This window comes from Ambystoma mexicanum, chromosome 1p, assembly GCF_040938575.1.
Source record: "Ambystoma mexicanum isolate Mex_15411 chromosome 1p, UKY_AmexF1_1, whole genome shotgun sequence".
Lineage (NCBI taxonomy): Eukaryota > Metazoa > Chordata > Amphibia > Caudata > Ambystomatidae > Ambystoma > Ambystoma mexicanum.
The window spans coordinates 743,342,485-743,356,745 of NC_090921.1; positions in this window are offsets into that span (position 1 = coordinate 743,342,485).

Consider the following 14,261-nt stretch of genomic DNA (forward strand, 5'->3'; position numbering starts at 1 on the left):
GGACCTGCTTGGTGAGTGCTGTCAGTTCTGATCCAAGCGAGTTTATGTCGTCCTCTGCTAATCCGACTTAGGACTCAACCTCAGTGACACGTGTATCGGTTTTCTCCATACTAACCTTAATGGCACCAATTGTGCCACTTATGTCATCAAGTTTGGTGTTAAGAGTTGTAAAGCCCTTGCGCATAAAGTCCATCATCTGTTGAATTTCCATGGGTTCCCCATTGGTGGCGGTGGAGGGGCCTGCCTCATCCTCGTCGGTTTCCCCCGATGTTTTGGTGGCAGCTTTGGCAAACATGTTTATAGAGATTTGTTTCTAGCCCCCTCCTTTTGCCATGGCTGCACTTATTAGGGTATTGTAAGGGCGGGTTGAGTGGGCTAATGTCTACCAATAAGTGGTATGGAGGGATCGCTGACACAGCGGGCACGACGCCTGGAACGTAGATCCTGGGGCACCAAGTGAGCAGACAGCGGTAATGGTAATTGGTAAGCCGTCAGCAGCACGTCCCAGCACCAGAGCATACCCAGGAGCTAGCCCTGAGGAATCAACAAAGGGGTGCGCAAGGTCACAGTCTAGTTCCACCCCCGAGAGGGCAGCTTTAGTGTCTGGAGAGGGATCAGCCAGGCACCTTAGTGGGTATCTTAGGTTTTGAGGAATCAAAGTATGGTAATGCGCAGCCGCTCACCCCTTCGTTGCCAGACAAATTGCGCTCTTTTAGGACATTTACCTTGCAGCAGCCAACTCTTCTTATTACACGTGCACTGTGTAGTTGACTTAGCAAATGGGGGCAAGTAGAGCCAAGTGGGACATTCCAGTCGGGATTAGTGCCGTATCCAGGTGGTGCAGGTACATGTAGAGTGTCCAGGGATCAGAGCGGGCGTCCATGTAACAAGGTGGAATAGCTAAGGTTTATGGAAATCCCAGAAGCTCTGGTGGCACAGGACTGCAGGGCAATTCCCCTGAGATTCAAGAGTAGCTGTGCATCGGGCAGACCATGCAGCTGGGTAGGAGGCTGCCAACTGGAGGGCCCGATGTTTTTAAATGTGCGCCGTCTCGCGTGTCACGGACAGCATCAGTGTCCTGTCAGGCTCTTCTCATGCACGTCCCAAGAATCCCCCCGATCCGATGGGAGCAGCGGCGAGGGGGATCAGCAGATACAGCCGGAGCAAGGAGAAGGCGGCAGCCCAGAACACTATGACTCCGGTGGCAGCACAGCCCTGCCAGCACTTATGCGAGCATTGGGCATCCGGGCAGTTTGGGGTCAGCAAGTAGGCAGGCGTCGCAGGAATCAGGCAGGCATGATGGATGCAGGCTGCGAACTCTGCACTGCGGCTTTTGGGTCACCAATACAGCCCTCAACGCAGATCTGGTCCCTAACTACGGGGCCGCTGGAGTGACCTGCACCTCAGCATTTTCACGGTGTTCGGTGCACCAGAAGGATGTGTTTTCCACTGTGTTGCAGACTCGAGCTGTAGAGCCCCTGGATCAGGCGGCCATCATGTTCGTGTGCAACATCTACCCCCTAAGTTCTATTTTTTAACTGTGAAAGGTAGAAAGTAAGGTGGAGAGGGGAATGACGGAAGTGACACCAAGCATTAATATGGAGGGGAAAGTGGACATGGCAAGATGTTGTGCGTGTGTTACATATAAGGCAGTGTTTCTCATGCTCCTTGATTATAGCTTCAAAAGCACTTTGAAATTGCTCACCCCTGCAGAGTGGTGTATTGCAGTGTATACAGAGGACTGTTGCCTTCGAAAGATATGGATCAACAGCCTCTTTTATTGCTAGCAAGGTAGCTGGTGGGATTTTGTGTCCCACAGAAGTAGGATGTGTGGTTTCAGTATTGGTTGAGGAAGATGAGGTGGAGGAAGATAGCCTACTACTTGCTAAGAAAGGAACAACTTTTCTGAGAGCATTGCCGTGGTTGGATTTGGTGTGGCGGTGCATGGAGGTGGTCTCATAGGAGTACTGTCCAGGTAGTCCGCGATTGATTACAATGTTGCATAGGAGTACTGTCCAGGTAGTCCGCGATTGAGTAAAATGTTGCACTCAGTGTTTTTCACCTTGGCAGCTTTAGCCTTTAGTACATTCCCAACAGTGGCAAATAACTGCCACACCCATGATTCTCTCTGGTTGCTAGAAGTAGGCACTTCCTGTACCTCATCTTCTTGGTCCTCTTCATTGTGTTTGGAAGTACTGCGCTTTTTTTGTTGTGTAGGTCCTCCAGCTGGTGGTGGTGGTGGTGGTGATGGCGGCTCCTGGGAAGGAGGGATGGCAATAGCTCATGCCATTTTTAAAATAAATGGAAGTTTTGCAAATATTCATCCAAGTATGTGCTCTGTACTAGATTGTTAATGGATAATGAGTAAGAATAGGTGTAGGAGCTGTGCAAGGGTACATTTTGAGCTTGAAAGTTGCTCGATCAGCAGAAAGTGCAGTTCCGAAATGTCTGTGAAGCACAAACCCGATTGCGAAGTGCAGACGCCTTTGCGGACACATCATCATGCTGGGAGCGAGCATGAGGTCACATGGCATTGTCCGAAAAGTTTTCAATGATGTCAACAGATGCAAAAACAGTGGAAAAAGTTGCAAAAAGTGGATAGAAGTGTTCGAAATGATGCTAAAAGGTGGGAAATGGCAGAGTTTTAATGGGAAACTTTCTAAATTGGACAAAAATGTTACTATATTGGGTAAGTATGATATTAATAAGTTGTAGGAAATTAGCAAGGGGCGTTGAGGTTAAGTTGCACTAATAAAAACCTATGAAATTCAATGTAAAAACTATGTTAAGGGGACATTATGGTTATAAAATAAAACCGAAAAACCTCAGAAATTCGCCAGTTATGGTAAACTGAACAACCATAACTCATGCCACCACTGTGCACTGCTAAGACTAACACCTAGGACATCAAAGGTAACATCACAAATGTGGCGGAGTGCGGCAGAGTTTCTGGGACTTGTGAAGACACACGTTTCATTCAGACCGGAGTCTGTTTTCGATTTTCCCTGGAGGGTGTGCTTATAATCTCTACACCGAGGCAGAGCCGCCGGCAGAGTGCAGTAGAGTGTCCGGGTTTTCTGAGTGGGCTGACGACCAAGTTAGCTCTGTCGTAGGGAAGCTTAACTCCCCACACCGCTCTGGTGAGGCTCTGCTTCAAAATCCTGGGAGTGCATTCTACCTCATGTGGGTGGAGCAGGAGTCTCGGCCCTGCCTCTGTGGACTCGTACTGGAAGATCTGAGGTCTCTACTGTTTACCTTCATCTCAGGTGATCTAATGTTTGTGCTTCATTGAAGTTTTCTTTTGTGCTTGTATAAGGGGCCATTGACTGCGAGCCGACATGCCTTTATCCTCCCCCTGTCTCTTTCTTCAGTCCCCATAACGTAAGGGCCTGTGTAAGACTAGATTGGGAGCTGCCCATTGTGACTCCGATTGGGTCTCTGACCTGCTATATTACAGAGTGGGGCTGCCGATGCGTTGTAATACTTAAGTAAGAAATCTTGGAGTGCTAAACCCAAAAGCTAAACCTAAACCCAAACATACTGCGAATACGGTGCATTAAGCACTGGTGCACTCCCTCTACATGGCTGAAACTGTGCCAGTGTACGACACCTCTGAGATACCATGATACTTAAAATCAACCGGCGCCAAGGTCTACGTAGCGAAATGTTTGTGCGAGCGAAGCGGGTGCGTAGCCCGACACACACAAAGAAAGCTCACAGAGAGGCTCTAACAGAGAGGCTCCAAGAAGAAAGAAGGGGAAGAAAGACAGGGTATGCAATAAGGGGAGCATAGCATCTTGCCAAACCAGGATTTCTGATTTTTATCTGGGGTTAGAAATATTACTTCTCAGACTGATGGTCATACCTTGGGTCCATCTACGCTCCCGCCACAGCTCCAACTTCCCAAAGTACAGGCCCTGATAAAGAAGCATTTGGCTCCCCCATGTAGTGCGGATGTGATATTTGTGCCAAGCTCTCATGCTCTCTGCAGTCTTTGGACAACAGCGGGTCACTGCTCAACCTCTGTAAGACTCTACAGGGTAACACGCAAAGTAATACCCACTTTGATACGATTGGTAATTCCACAAACTTGACGGCTAGCCCTAACTTGATTGATCTGGTCACGGAAATGGCAGTTACAGGGTCCTCTAATTATGAGCCTGCAAGTATAGAGCAAGGGTCCAAAAAGAGCTGGATGGTCAAAGTTGATATTTTTCTTCCTATCCTGAACAAGCTAACTTCCAAATTTGATGCCTTGTTGGCCCTCTGCTCAGTAATTGCCTCTGACCAACTTGAGGTGAAATTAAAAATGATGACCATTCTGAATACAAATATGTTCCGTAAACCGGGGGTACCCAGGAAAGAACAGATGGTCATGAAATCTGATGCCATTCGGTATGAGCCTAGGGATGGGACAGCAACGATAATTTCGGGATTCCCCAGAGGCTACGGATGTGTCTTGGAATACTCAGGACTCAGTTAACCTTGCGAAGGAAATGAGGAGGACGCACTTGAAGCCCTATATGCGGAAATCTCCATGTCCTCCCTGTATAAGACGTCCACCTCTGTTGGGCACAGGGTTGGAATGGGAGTTAACCCTGTCAGATTACCTCCCTCTTTGGAATTAGTGGGGACTGTGAATAGGGAGAATTTTAAAATAATGCCTGCTAAAGGATGGAAAGTGACCAGATTTCAGGTGGACGGATCCAAGTGTAGAGTGATGCTAAGGGGCCCCCTGGACTATTGGACGGTCCCCAACAGTGCTACCAAGACACACTCCACCCATGTGTTTACTAAACCCGATGCAGGAAAAGTATGCGTGGGAAATACAGCTAGAGAAGCTGTGGGCAGTAAAACGGCCCTCTACTCTCCTCCTGGGTTAGATCGGGGCACTCGGAGTCCATTAAAGGATAATACTATGGCCTACTGCCAATCTACCCAAGGGTGGTGACCTCCGCTGGAGTACGGAAGGTCTGGAGGGGGTAAGCCTATGACTGAGATGGTGCATTGGGGTGCAAGACCTATTACACAATGTGGTCCCGGAAATTCCGTAAAGCTGGAAGAGGTGCAGCCCTCAGACCAAAGCCCATTTTTTAACAGAACTATGCTTCTCCGGCTCTGGGCTGGTAAAGAATGGCAATCTTCGATTTCTTCTTCCGATATGATATAGCTGGAACTTCCCAAGTGGGGAAGCTCAACAAACTCAGGGCCTCATTACGAGTATGCCGGTCCGGAACAATGGTGCCGGTAAGCCTATCGACACCATTGTTACGGGACTGGCACACTCTGAGTCTGCGAGCGACTGCCATCCTGCCCGCTGGTGGGCGGGTCGGCACCCGCTCGCAGACTTAAATGGAGGCACCGGAACTGTTGCATACGGTGCCGGTGCGTCCATGCTCCCCATTCCCATTGAGTCCTATGGGACTCGAAAGGGAATGGGGATTTACCTTTTCTGGCGCTTGACTTTCCGGACTGCCAGGGCTGTAATGCCCCAGTAAATCCAGCAAGCCAGGCGCTGGTAAATCTTGCAAGTCCGGCGGCAGCCTGGAGGTTTTACCGGCACGTCTACCGCCAGACTTGTAATGAGACCCTGGTCCTGATTCGATTTGTTTCAACATCTATTGTGTCATATTGTGTGCGAATGCTGGGGTTTTGCTATTTCTTGGGCTGAAACGAACTACCTGTAATGAACTTTATTCTCCCTCAGGGTATACTGAATCTCCCAGGGAGGCTATACACACGGTGAAGAAAGTTGGTCATTTAGAACGCAATGGAATAAATAAAGTCAGGAAATAGTCCCTTGTTTAATGCCCCTTTGGGGCACTTCTCTGCAGGCTATGAAGCTGTACAAAGGGTAATGCTGCCGCGTCAAATTGCACCTCCGGATGAAAGCCAAACAGGGTCCTATTGACCTTTAAGGATTGCTAGCTGGAACACCAGGGAGTTTAGTCATCTTTTGGATGAGGAAGAGTCTGTTAGGGCCTTGGCGGATTTAGCATATTTTTATTTTACAGGAAACCAGGTTAAATTACGCCTTATTGGTGGATGGCTTTTCTGTATATCAGATTTTTGCAAATAAAGGGCTCCGTGGCTGACCTTATGGGGACTTGCCAATCGAGTTAGTCATAAAATCTGCTCTCACAGAGTGTGCACAGGGACAGCACGGCTAATGTGTTGGCTGTAGAGTTGTGGTCGGATCCCAGAGGCAGCAAATGGAAGATGCTTCTTATAAACGTTTACGCCCCTCCAAGCTTGGTTAACGCAAATGTTGTTTGAGCAACTAGAAGAGGTTGTAGCCGTGAGTAACAGCACTGGTGGTAACTATTATGTGCTCCTGGGTGGAGATCTTAATGCTAAATTCAAAGATGAACTACCCTGTGACCCATGAAATAATGTAGTCAGGCAGAGTACCATGCTTCAAGATAGGGGAAACGAGAAGGGAAAGCGGTGGATTAAGTTTTTGAGAGCATGGGACCTGGTAATGTTAAATGGCCGGACAAAAAGTTATATCCCAGGGAAGTATAAATGGAATCGCCAATCTACATTAGATTATTATTTTGGGAATAACCAGTGTCTCATGGCCACCACTGAACATACGGTGATCTATAATGATCGCAGTGACCATGATATTCTGGCTATTACGCTCAATATCGATACCCCCCAGGTGAAGCACCAGGGAGGAGCTCGCTTAATGACTACCCATGGGGGGAACCATGTCATTTGGGCCACTAGGCAAATCCACAAGGTGGGGGAGTTCATTAGCGAACTCAATGAGGAAGAAGTTGAAAGTCTGAATCCGCTTGGCCCAAATGGAATTGGGGCATGGTTGAAGGGTATTGCAATAAATATGGGCTCTTGCGATAGAGTATCCAATTAAAGCTGTGTTAAACCATCTCACAAAGCTATGGTGCTATAAGAGACGCAAACCACGTGATGCGGCACAAACTCAGGTTATTAGGGCAGCTTGAAATCTCTGTTAATGAGAGGACCCTTGGGGCGAAACAGATCAAAAGGGACTACAAATGCTGGTTGCGAAGGTGGGAATGTTCAACATTAAACTCACACTGGCAACAATTGTTTATGGTGTTATGTGGTGGTGATCCGAGGAAAATATGGGTGGAGCTCTCAAGGGCTAGATCTGGCTCTAGAAGTAAGACTTTAAGCCCTATGCAGGAAAATAGGTGGATTGAGTATATCAAGGAAAGAGGGGGGATACAAGTAGATGCCGGCCCCCCAGTTTCTTGTTGAAGGGGTGGTGCCTAGTTATTGGTGAACATGATATTGTAAAGGTAATACAGAGTCTTAAGGACTCAAGTGCACCAGGGCCAAATAGTTTGGCTAACGTTGTTTTAAAGCAAAACCATGTCAGATGGGCACGTATACTTAAGACTATATTTGACAAAGTTTGTAGTGACCAAGCTATACTTGGGTCGCCGCAGCAGTCGGTACTTGTGCCGGTATATAAGAAAGGGGATCGGCTAGTGCCAGATAATTACCGACTGCTGTCGCTGCTTGATGTTTCTCGGAAAATGTACTCCATATTTACCCTAAGGTCCCTAGAGAGTTGGGCGGCCAGCACTCACTTTGTGCATTTTACTCAAACAGGGTTCCGGCCCGGACGTAGTACGTACACAACATGAGGGTCCTAGACGTTTTCCTCCGGGGAGCTTCTGCCGCTGGAGGGGCCACCCTTTATGTTATTTTCGTGAATGTGCATGCAGCTTTTGACAGTGTAAACCGGGGTAAGCTGTGGGCTAAAATGAAAAACTGGGGGTCCCCGCAATGGTTCCTCAATCTCATCAGGGCTTGCATTTAAATACCCAAGCCCGAGTACGATTAGACGATCAGGGAATGATGTCTCTATTGGTGCAAATACACTGGGGAGTTAAACAGGGGTGCCCTTTGGCCCCATTCCTGTATAATTTATATATGGCAGATTTACCCAAGTGATTTTTCTTTTACCCTAGGATTGGTAATCGTCCTATTCCGTGTATGCTGTCCGCAGACGATCTGGTCATGTTTAACCATACCCTCTCTGGTGCGCGTGCCATGTTTGAAACCCTTGCAGGGTTCGCTAGAGATAATGATGTAACAATAAATATGGGGAAGACCAAGGTAATGGCAATTTCGTCTAAAAGAATTAAGCACATGAATGTTGACACTAGCCTGGGTAGGATTGACTATGTGGATTCATATCCCTACCTGGGTCTTGAGGTGAGTGCTAATAAAGCCTACAAACAAATTAAGGAGGCAACTGACTGCTTTAATCGGGTCATTCTCGGCCAAGACGGTGGGCTGCACATTAGACAGAATCATTGCGCTTTACTCGCAATGCTTCTGTCCGACAATACTGAATGGCCCGAAGTCACTTTGTTATAGGTGGTTAGACGGCCTCGAGGGCTATTTTAGGAAACGATTATTAAAATTGAGTTCTTCCACTTCTATGGAGTACCTTAGATTATAACTAGGGCTGGTTTTCTTGAAAGGGCAACTAATGATGAGACAGGGTCTATTGTACATAAACATTAATTCATGCCACAGTCTAAAATACTAGCTACCCTCAGTGAGACCGAGGCCTGTCTTAAAAGACAGTGTGAAACCAAATATGGCAAATTAATGGCTAGGAACTACGGGTGAATAGGATGGTGTCCACCCTTTAAACGAGGTACGAGGGTCCTCTTACTGAACCCATTGTTTAAAAATAAAGTAAAGAACTGGGATTGGATGAATAATTACTCATATTTGTCTTCCCTCACTAACTATAACTATGTAGAGAATGTGACTCATTCCCATTTACAAACCCAAAGATATCTGAGGCAATGCCTGAGACCGGCAATGCAGTCATTCCTTTTGAGTCTCCAAATAAATCAACTTGCGTTGCTGGTATTTCTTGGCGCAAGGCGTAAGATCCCTGAGGTGGACAAGCTATGTCGTATTTGTAATGTACCTCGGCCTTTAGAAGCCCTGCGGTGTGTTCTTTCTTACACAGTCCAAAACGTTAGGCACTGTGTATTGGGGAGTTTTTTGTGTGAATATGAAGCGATAAAGGAAGACGACTTCTGGAATTATTGCATACATTCAGATTCCCAGAGAGTTAGTTTTGCTCTATTCCACATATGGAGGCTGGTGGTTAAAATTCTCGCAGACACAAATAGTGAAAGGTTGGTTAATGAAATGTAAACCGGGTGTCTATAAAGGAATACCAGGTGGCACCAGGTGTAGGCTGCTTTCCGACCCTTTTGAGACTACTGCCCTTTGGTCCGGAACTGTTATGGGATGCCTCGTATCTGTTTAATATTTATGCATTTATTGAGAGTCTACTTAGGGGGATTCTCATGGATTTTAAAGCAATCTCAACGGGTAGATAAGATTTGATTTTAGGTGTTTTAATTAGGGGCATCCAAAGAGTGCTATACAATATGTTTATCACTCTCATGGGGTTTATTGTAATTGGGGCATGATGACGGTTCAGTTTTAGCTATAGTGGTCTTAGACGCAAAAGCACCAGTTGTAATGTTCTTTTTAGAAAATGTATTGTGTAACCTGCCAGGTTGGGTTTTCTTGTATCTTCTTGTATGTGTATTTGCATCGGTATCCAGATTGGTATTGTAATTGGATTTGAGCTATTACCTGTACTTGTTGCAGGAACTGATGTTATATCATATGGTGTCTGTATTGTAATGTGTTGTGTTTGTAAAAGTTCTTTGAAGTACATACAAATAAATAAATAATAATAAACAAATGTCATTGATGACATCACTGCTGACATCACATGTCTGGGCCACTTGTCTTTGTTCACTGACATATCTAGCCCAGGTGGTTTTGTTCACTGACAGTCAGAATATTGAAATTCAAAAGGTGCTATATATCTAAATGTGACCCTTGTCATATGTTCTTAAAGTACTTTCCTTAGGGTTTGGTCTCAGCTCATGGTGCACATACATGGGGCAATAAGCAGGCCTCAAACACACAATTAATTTGTACACATGAAGATAACCTTAAATGTTATTAATATTTTCTGGTGATGCTGTTTCTTTCATCCTTACTTTAGTTTCCCTGTATGTGCCTCTGATGTGTATGCATTCTGGATCTTCATATGTATTGTTTCTACTGCTACAAGTGTGTAGTAAGTCTTGAATTGTTAGCTATTTATTACATTTTTAACATTACTCAAAACTTTGATAAGGTAGCATTCATTATTTTACTATCTGAAATTACAAGATAAAAACTATTGTACTTGTATGGTGCATGCTGCAGCCATTGCCTATGTTTATGTATGATTAGATTCCTGTATTAAAAACAACACTCCAATACAATGTTTTGTTTAGATGAGTACATTCTTTAATAGATTAAGTAGTTCAAGATAGGTCTGCCAAACACCCCTGATTTCTTGTTACCAACATTATAAACACAACCCCTTGTAGGGACTTTTCATCAAAATGAATTTCATATGTCATGTAATCAGTGATGTCATCAATGACATTTGTGATGTCATCTTTGATGTCCTGGGTGTTAGTCTTAGCAGTGCACGGTGGTGTCGCGAGGTATGGTTGCTTAGCTTACCATAACTGGTGAATTTCTTAGGTTTTTCGGTTTTACTTGTAACCATAACGTCCCTTTAACAAAGTTTCTTCATTTAATATATATATATATAGAGAGAGAGAGAGAGAGAGAGAGAGAGAGAGAGAGAGAGAGAGAGAGAGAGAGAGAGAGAGAGAGAGAGAGAGCGAGAGAGAGAGATTCTATAACCTCCAGCCTCAGAGATGGCAGTTTGAGAGCTAAGCTACTGTGTCCTGCATTCATCTCCTATATGCATTCATGATTGCTGACATCAATCTTTCTGAAACAACGCAACCAGCAAAGAGACAGAAAAGTGAGGGAGACATTACTGAGAGTGATAGAAGAGAGGACAAACTGCTGGAACTTTTAACCAAGGTGACTGCCGACACTGCAGAGATCAAATTAAGGCGGTTTACTTCAGAGGAGAGATATTTATTTATTTATTACACGCCCAAACCCTGAGGTATCACGGCGTAGGTTAGAGTGCTTAAAATTCTGTTTACAATTGGGAAACATGGGTGAAATAAATGCATACATATAAAATAGAGGCGTTACATGGGTGACACATTTAGTTAATTGGTTAACATTGATATAGTTACATATGCGGGGAGATACTTTCTCAGAAGCATGTTAGCAGGGCACAATAATAGCATAGTTAGTTTGTCTGTCGTGTCCTTCCAAGCTAGTGGGGTGACTACTTAGATTTAGTATTTGTTAAAAAGCCAGGTTTTTAGTAGCTTTTTGAATTTCTGGTGGGATGGCTCATTTCTGGTGTGCATAGGGAGGCAGTTCCAGAATTTGGGTGCCAACACTGGGAAACTGCTTCCTTCTGCCTTTGAGAGTTTGAATCGTGGGAGGAACAACCGGATTGAGTTGTTAGATCTAAGAGTTCTGGAGGCACTATTAATGGTGATGGCATTGTTAAGATAGGTAGGTGCTGTCTTGGAAAAACATCCCTGTGTGATACAGAGTGTTTTGAAGATGATTCTTGCTATCACAGGAGCCAGTGAGCATCCCTTCTGATCATGGTTATGTGATCAGACTTTTTTTATTCCTAGTGCTGCCCGCAGCGCTTTGTTTTTTAAAATGTTTTTAACTGTGTTTATTTTTAAAATCGGAGCAGAGTGACAATAGAATAATTATCATCATAACATAGTATCCATTTTACCATATATCTCAACCCCTCCCTCTATAACCCTCCCTGCTTCTCCACCCCGTACAAAGTTTTAAGAGCTTGAGGTTCCCGTTTCTGCATCGGCACCTTTCTCCTCCCATAAGGCCTCCACCACATCTAGGAACCTCTTGCTGTTACGGGGTTTATAAGTTAAAGCCGGGAATTTCCTATCTTATTCCAGGAATGGATCACAGACTTCCCGAAAGCGATGCCGGAGTCCGACTCTGGCTGCGGTTACCTTTTCCGCAATCAGGATGTCCCACATCTTTCCCCACAACAATGTCATGAGGGGTCCTTCAGTGGATTTCCATGTGCAGGCAGCCACAATTATCGCCGCCAGCAAACATTGGGTCAATAGTTTGGTTTTCCTCCCCGATCTGGGGTAGCTCCCTGGGACCGGGGATCTCAGGAGGATGGGTTCAGGTTCCAGTGGGATTACCGCTTGAGTGCTGCTGATTGAAGAGTTTGAGGGTGGGAACACCAGTGGCGTAGCTGAGCGCTTTGTTTTGCAGTAGTTGGAGTTTGGCAATATTGGTATTTGAGGTACCTAACAGAAGCACATTGCAATAGTCTATTTTCGACAGAATAAGCGCACGGGCGAGTGTGATACAATTCTCTGGGGTCAAGAATTGTCGACTAAGCGCAATGAGCCTGGCTGTGTATGAGGTGGTTGATGCAAGGTTGTTAACCTGTTTAGTCTTTGCTAGGTTGGTGTCTAGCAGGACACCCAGGGTTTTTAACTGCTTGAGGATGGCAATTGGTGTTCCATCGATCGTTATGGATGCGTAGTCTGAGTGGAGAGCTTTGATTTTGGCGGGCGAACCCACAATGAGAATCTCCGTTTTGTCATTGTTAAGACATAAGCTGTCTGTAGCCATCCAGTTTTGGATTATGGCATAGATCTTATTCACAGTGATTGTGCCTTGCTCATGATTCCCATTGATGGGGATGAGAATCTGGGTGTCATCTGCGAAGTTTGTGTAGTTGACACCCATGGCATCTAAGGCAGCAAATAGCAATTTGGTGTAAGCGCTATAGATCATAGGCAATAAGCATGAGTCTTGCGGTACCCCAGTGGGAACTGGTATGGGGTCAGCCGCTTCCTTGCCTAATGACACTCTAGAGGTTTGTTCTGAGAGAAATTATTCAACCCAGAGGGTGGCGTTCTTGTGAGAAATGGAAGTTGGCTGCCAGGGTGTTACATAATTTATCATGGTCGACCAGATCAAATGCGGCTGACAGATCTAATAGTAGGAGGATACACAACTTGCCCGAGTCTCTTAAGGAGTCCATCTGGATTTTAAGGTCCAATAAGGCAGTTTCCGTGCTGTGGCTAGGTCCGAAGCCAGATTGTCTAGCTCCCAATAGATGATTCTGCTCAAGGAGAACCTGTATTTGTGTGTAGGTAATTTTGTCAATTAATTTCAACAGAAAGGGGACAGTGGTTATGGGGCAGTAATTCATGGGTATTGAAGGGTCCAGTGAGGGTTGTTTAAGAAGAGGGGTGATCCAGGCCTCTTTGATACTTGCAGGGACAACATTGGAATGAAAGGAGGCATTTACGAAGTTGGCGATGATAGGAACTAATGCAGGAGCGCAGATTTTAACTAGTTTTGCAGGGAAGCAATCTCCTTTGCAATTAAATGATTTGAGTTTAGCTATTGTCTCCAAGAGTAGATTTTGGCTAACGTGTGCAAATTTGAATTGCGTTTTTAGAACTAGTGCTCTAGGCCTGATGGTGGGAGAACTGATTATTTGCAAATAAGTACTTCTCTTTTGGCGATTTTGTTTTGGAGCTTGACTATTTTGGAAGTAAGCACGTTCTGAATAGTAGTGCACCATGCTTTTCTTGTATTAATATTACAAGTTGGTGGGACTGGGTTTTCCAGCTCTTTAAGAATGGTGAAGAGTTCTTTAGAGTTTGAGGCTACATTGTTGATTTGTGTGTTTAAATCGTAAGCTTTATGCGCTATAATGGATGATGTGTAGTGTTTTTTGGCTTCAAGAACAGTTTCTGCCGATTTGGCCATAGTGGATTTTTTGTGGATGTGTTCTAGGGCTCTTTTATCGCGTCTGAGCCCTACTAATTCCTCATTGAACCAGAAGTTTGAATGTTTGTCTGTCAGTGGGGTTTAGGTGGTGAGTGGGGCTACAGCATCAATGGTTATTTTGAGGCACTTGTGATAAATGTTTGCAAGGTGGTTTGGGTTGAGGTTTGTGATATTCTGGGTGGATAAGGCCTCCAGCAGAGCCGGGCTGAGATTCTCAGCTGTGATGTTGCGTGTGTTCCTGATTTCGATGGGACAAGGTGGGGTGGCAGGCGGGGAAGGTTTGTTATGCGTTGGTAGTTGGAAGCATACTAGGTGATGGTCAGTCCAGTTTAAGGCTGTGATGGAGTTGATGTTTACATTGACATTAGATGTTAATAGCCAATCTAATATTCTTCCTTTAATATGGGTAGGAGCTGTCACAAGTTGGGTGAACTTCATATCCTTGAGTGAAGTATGGAGGGTGTTAGCTTTATGGT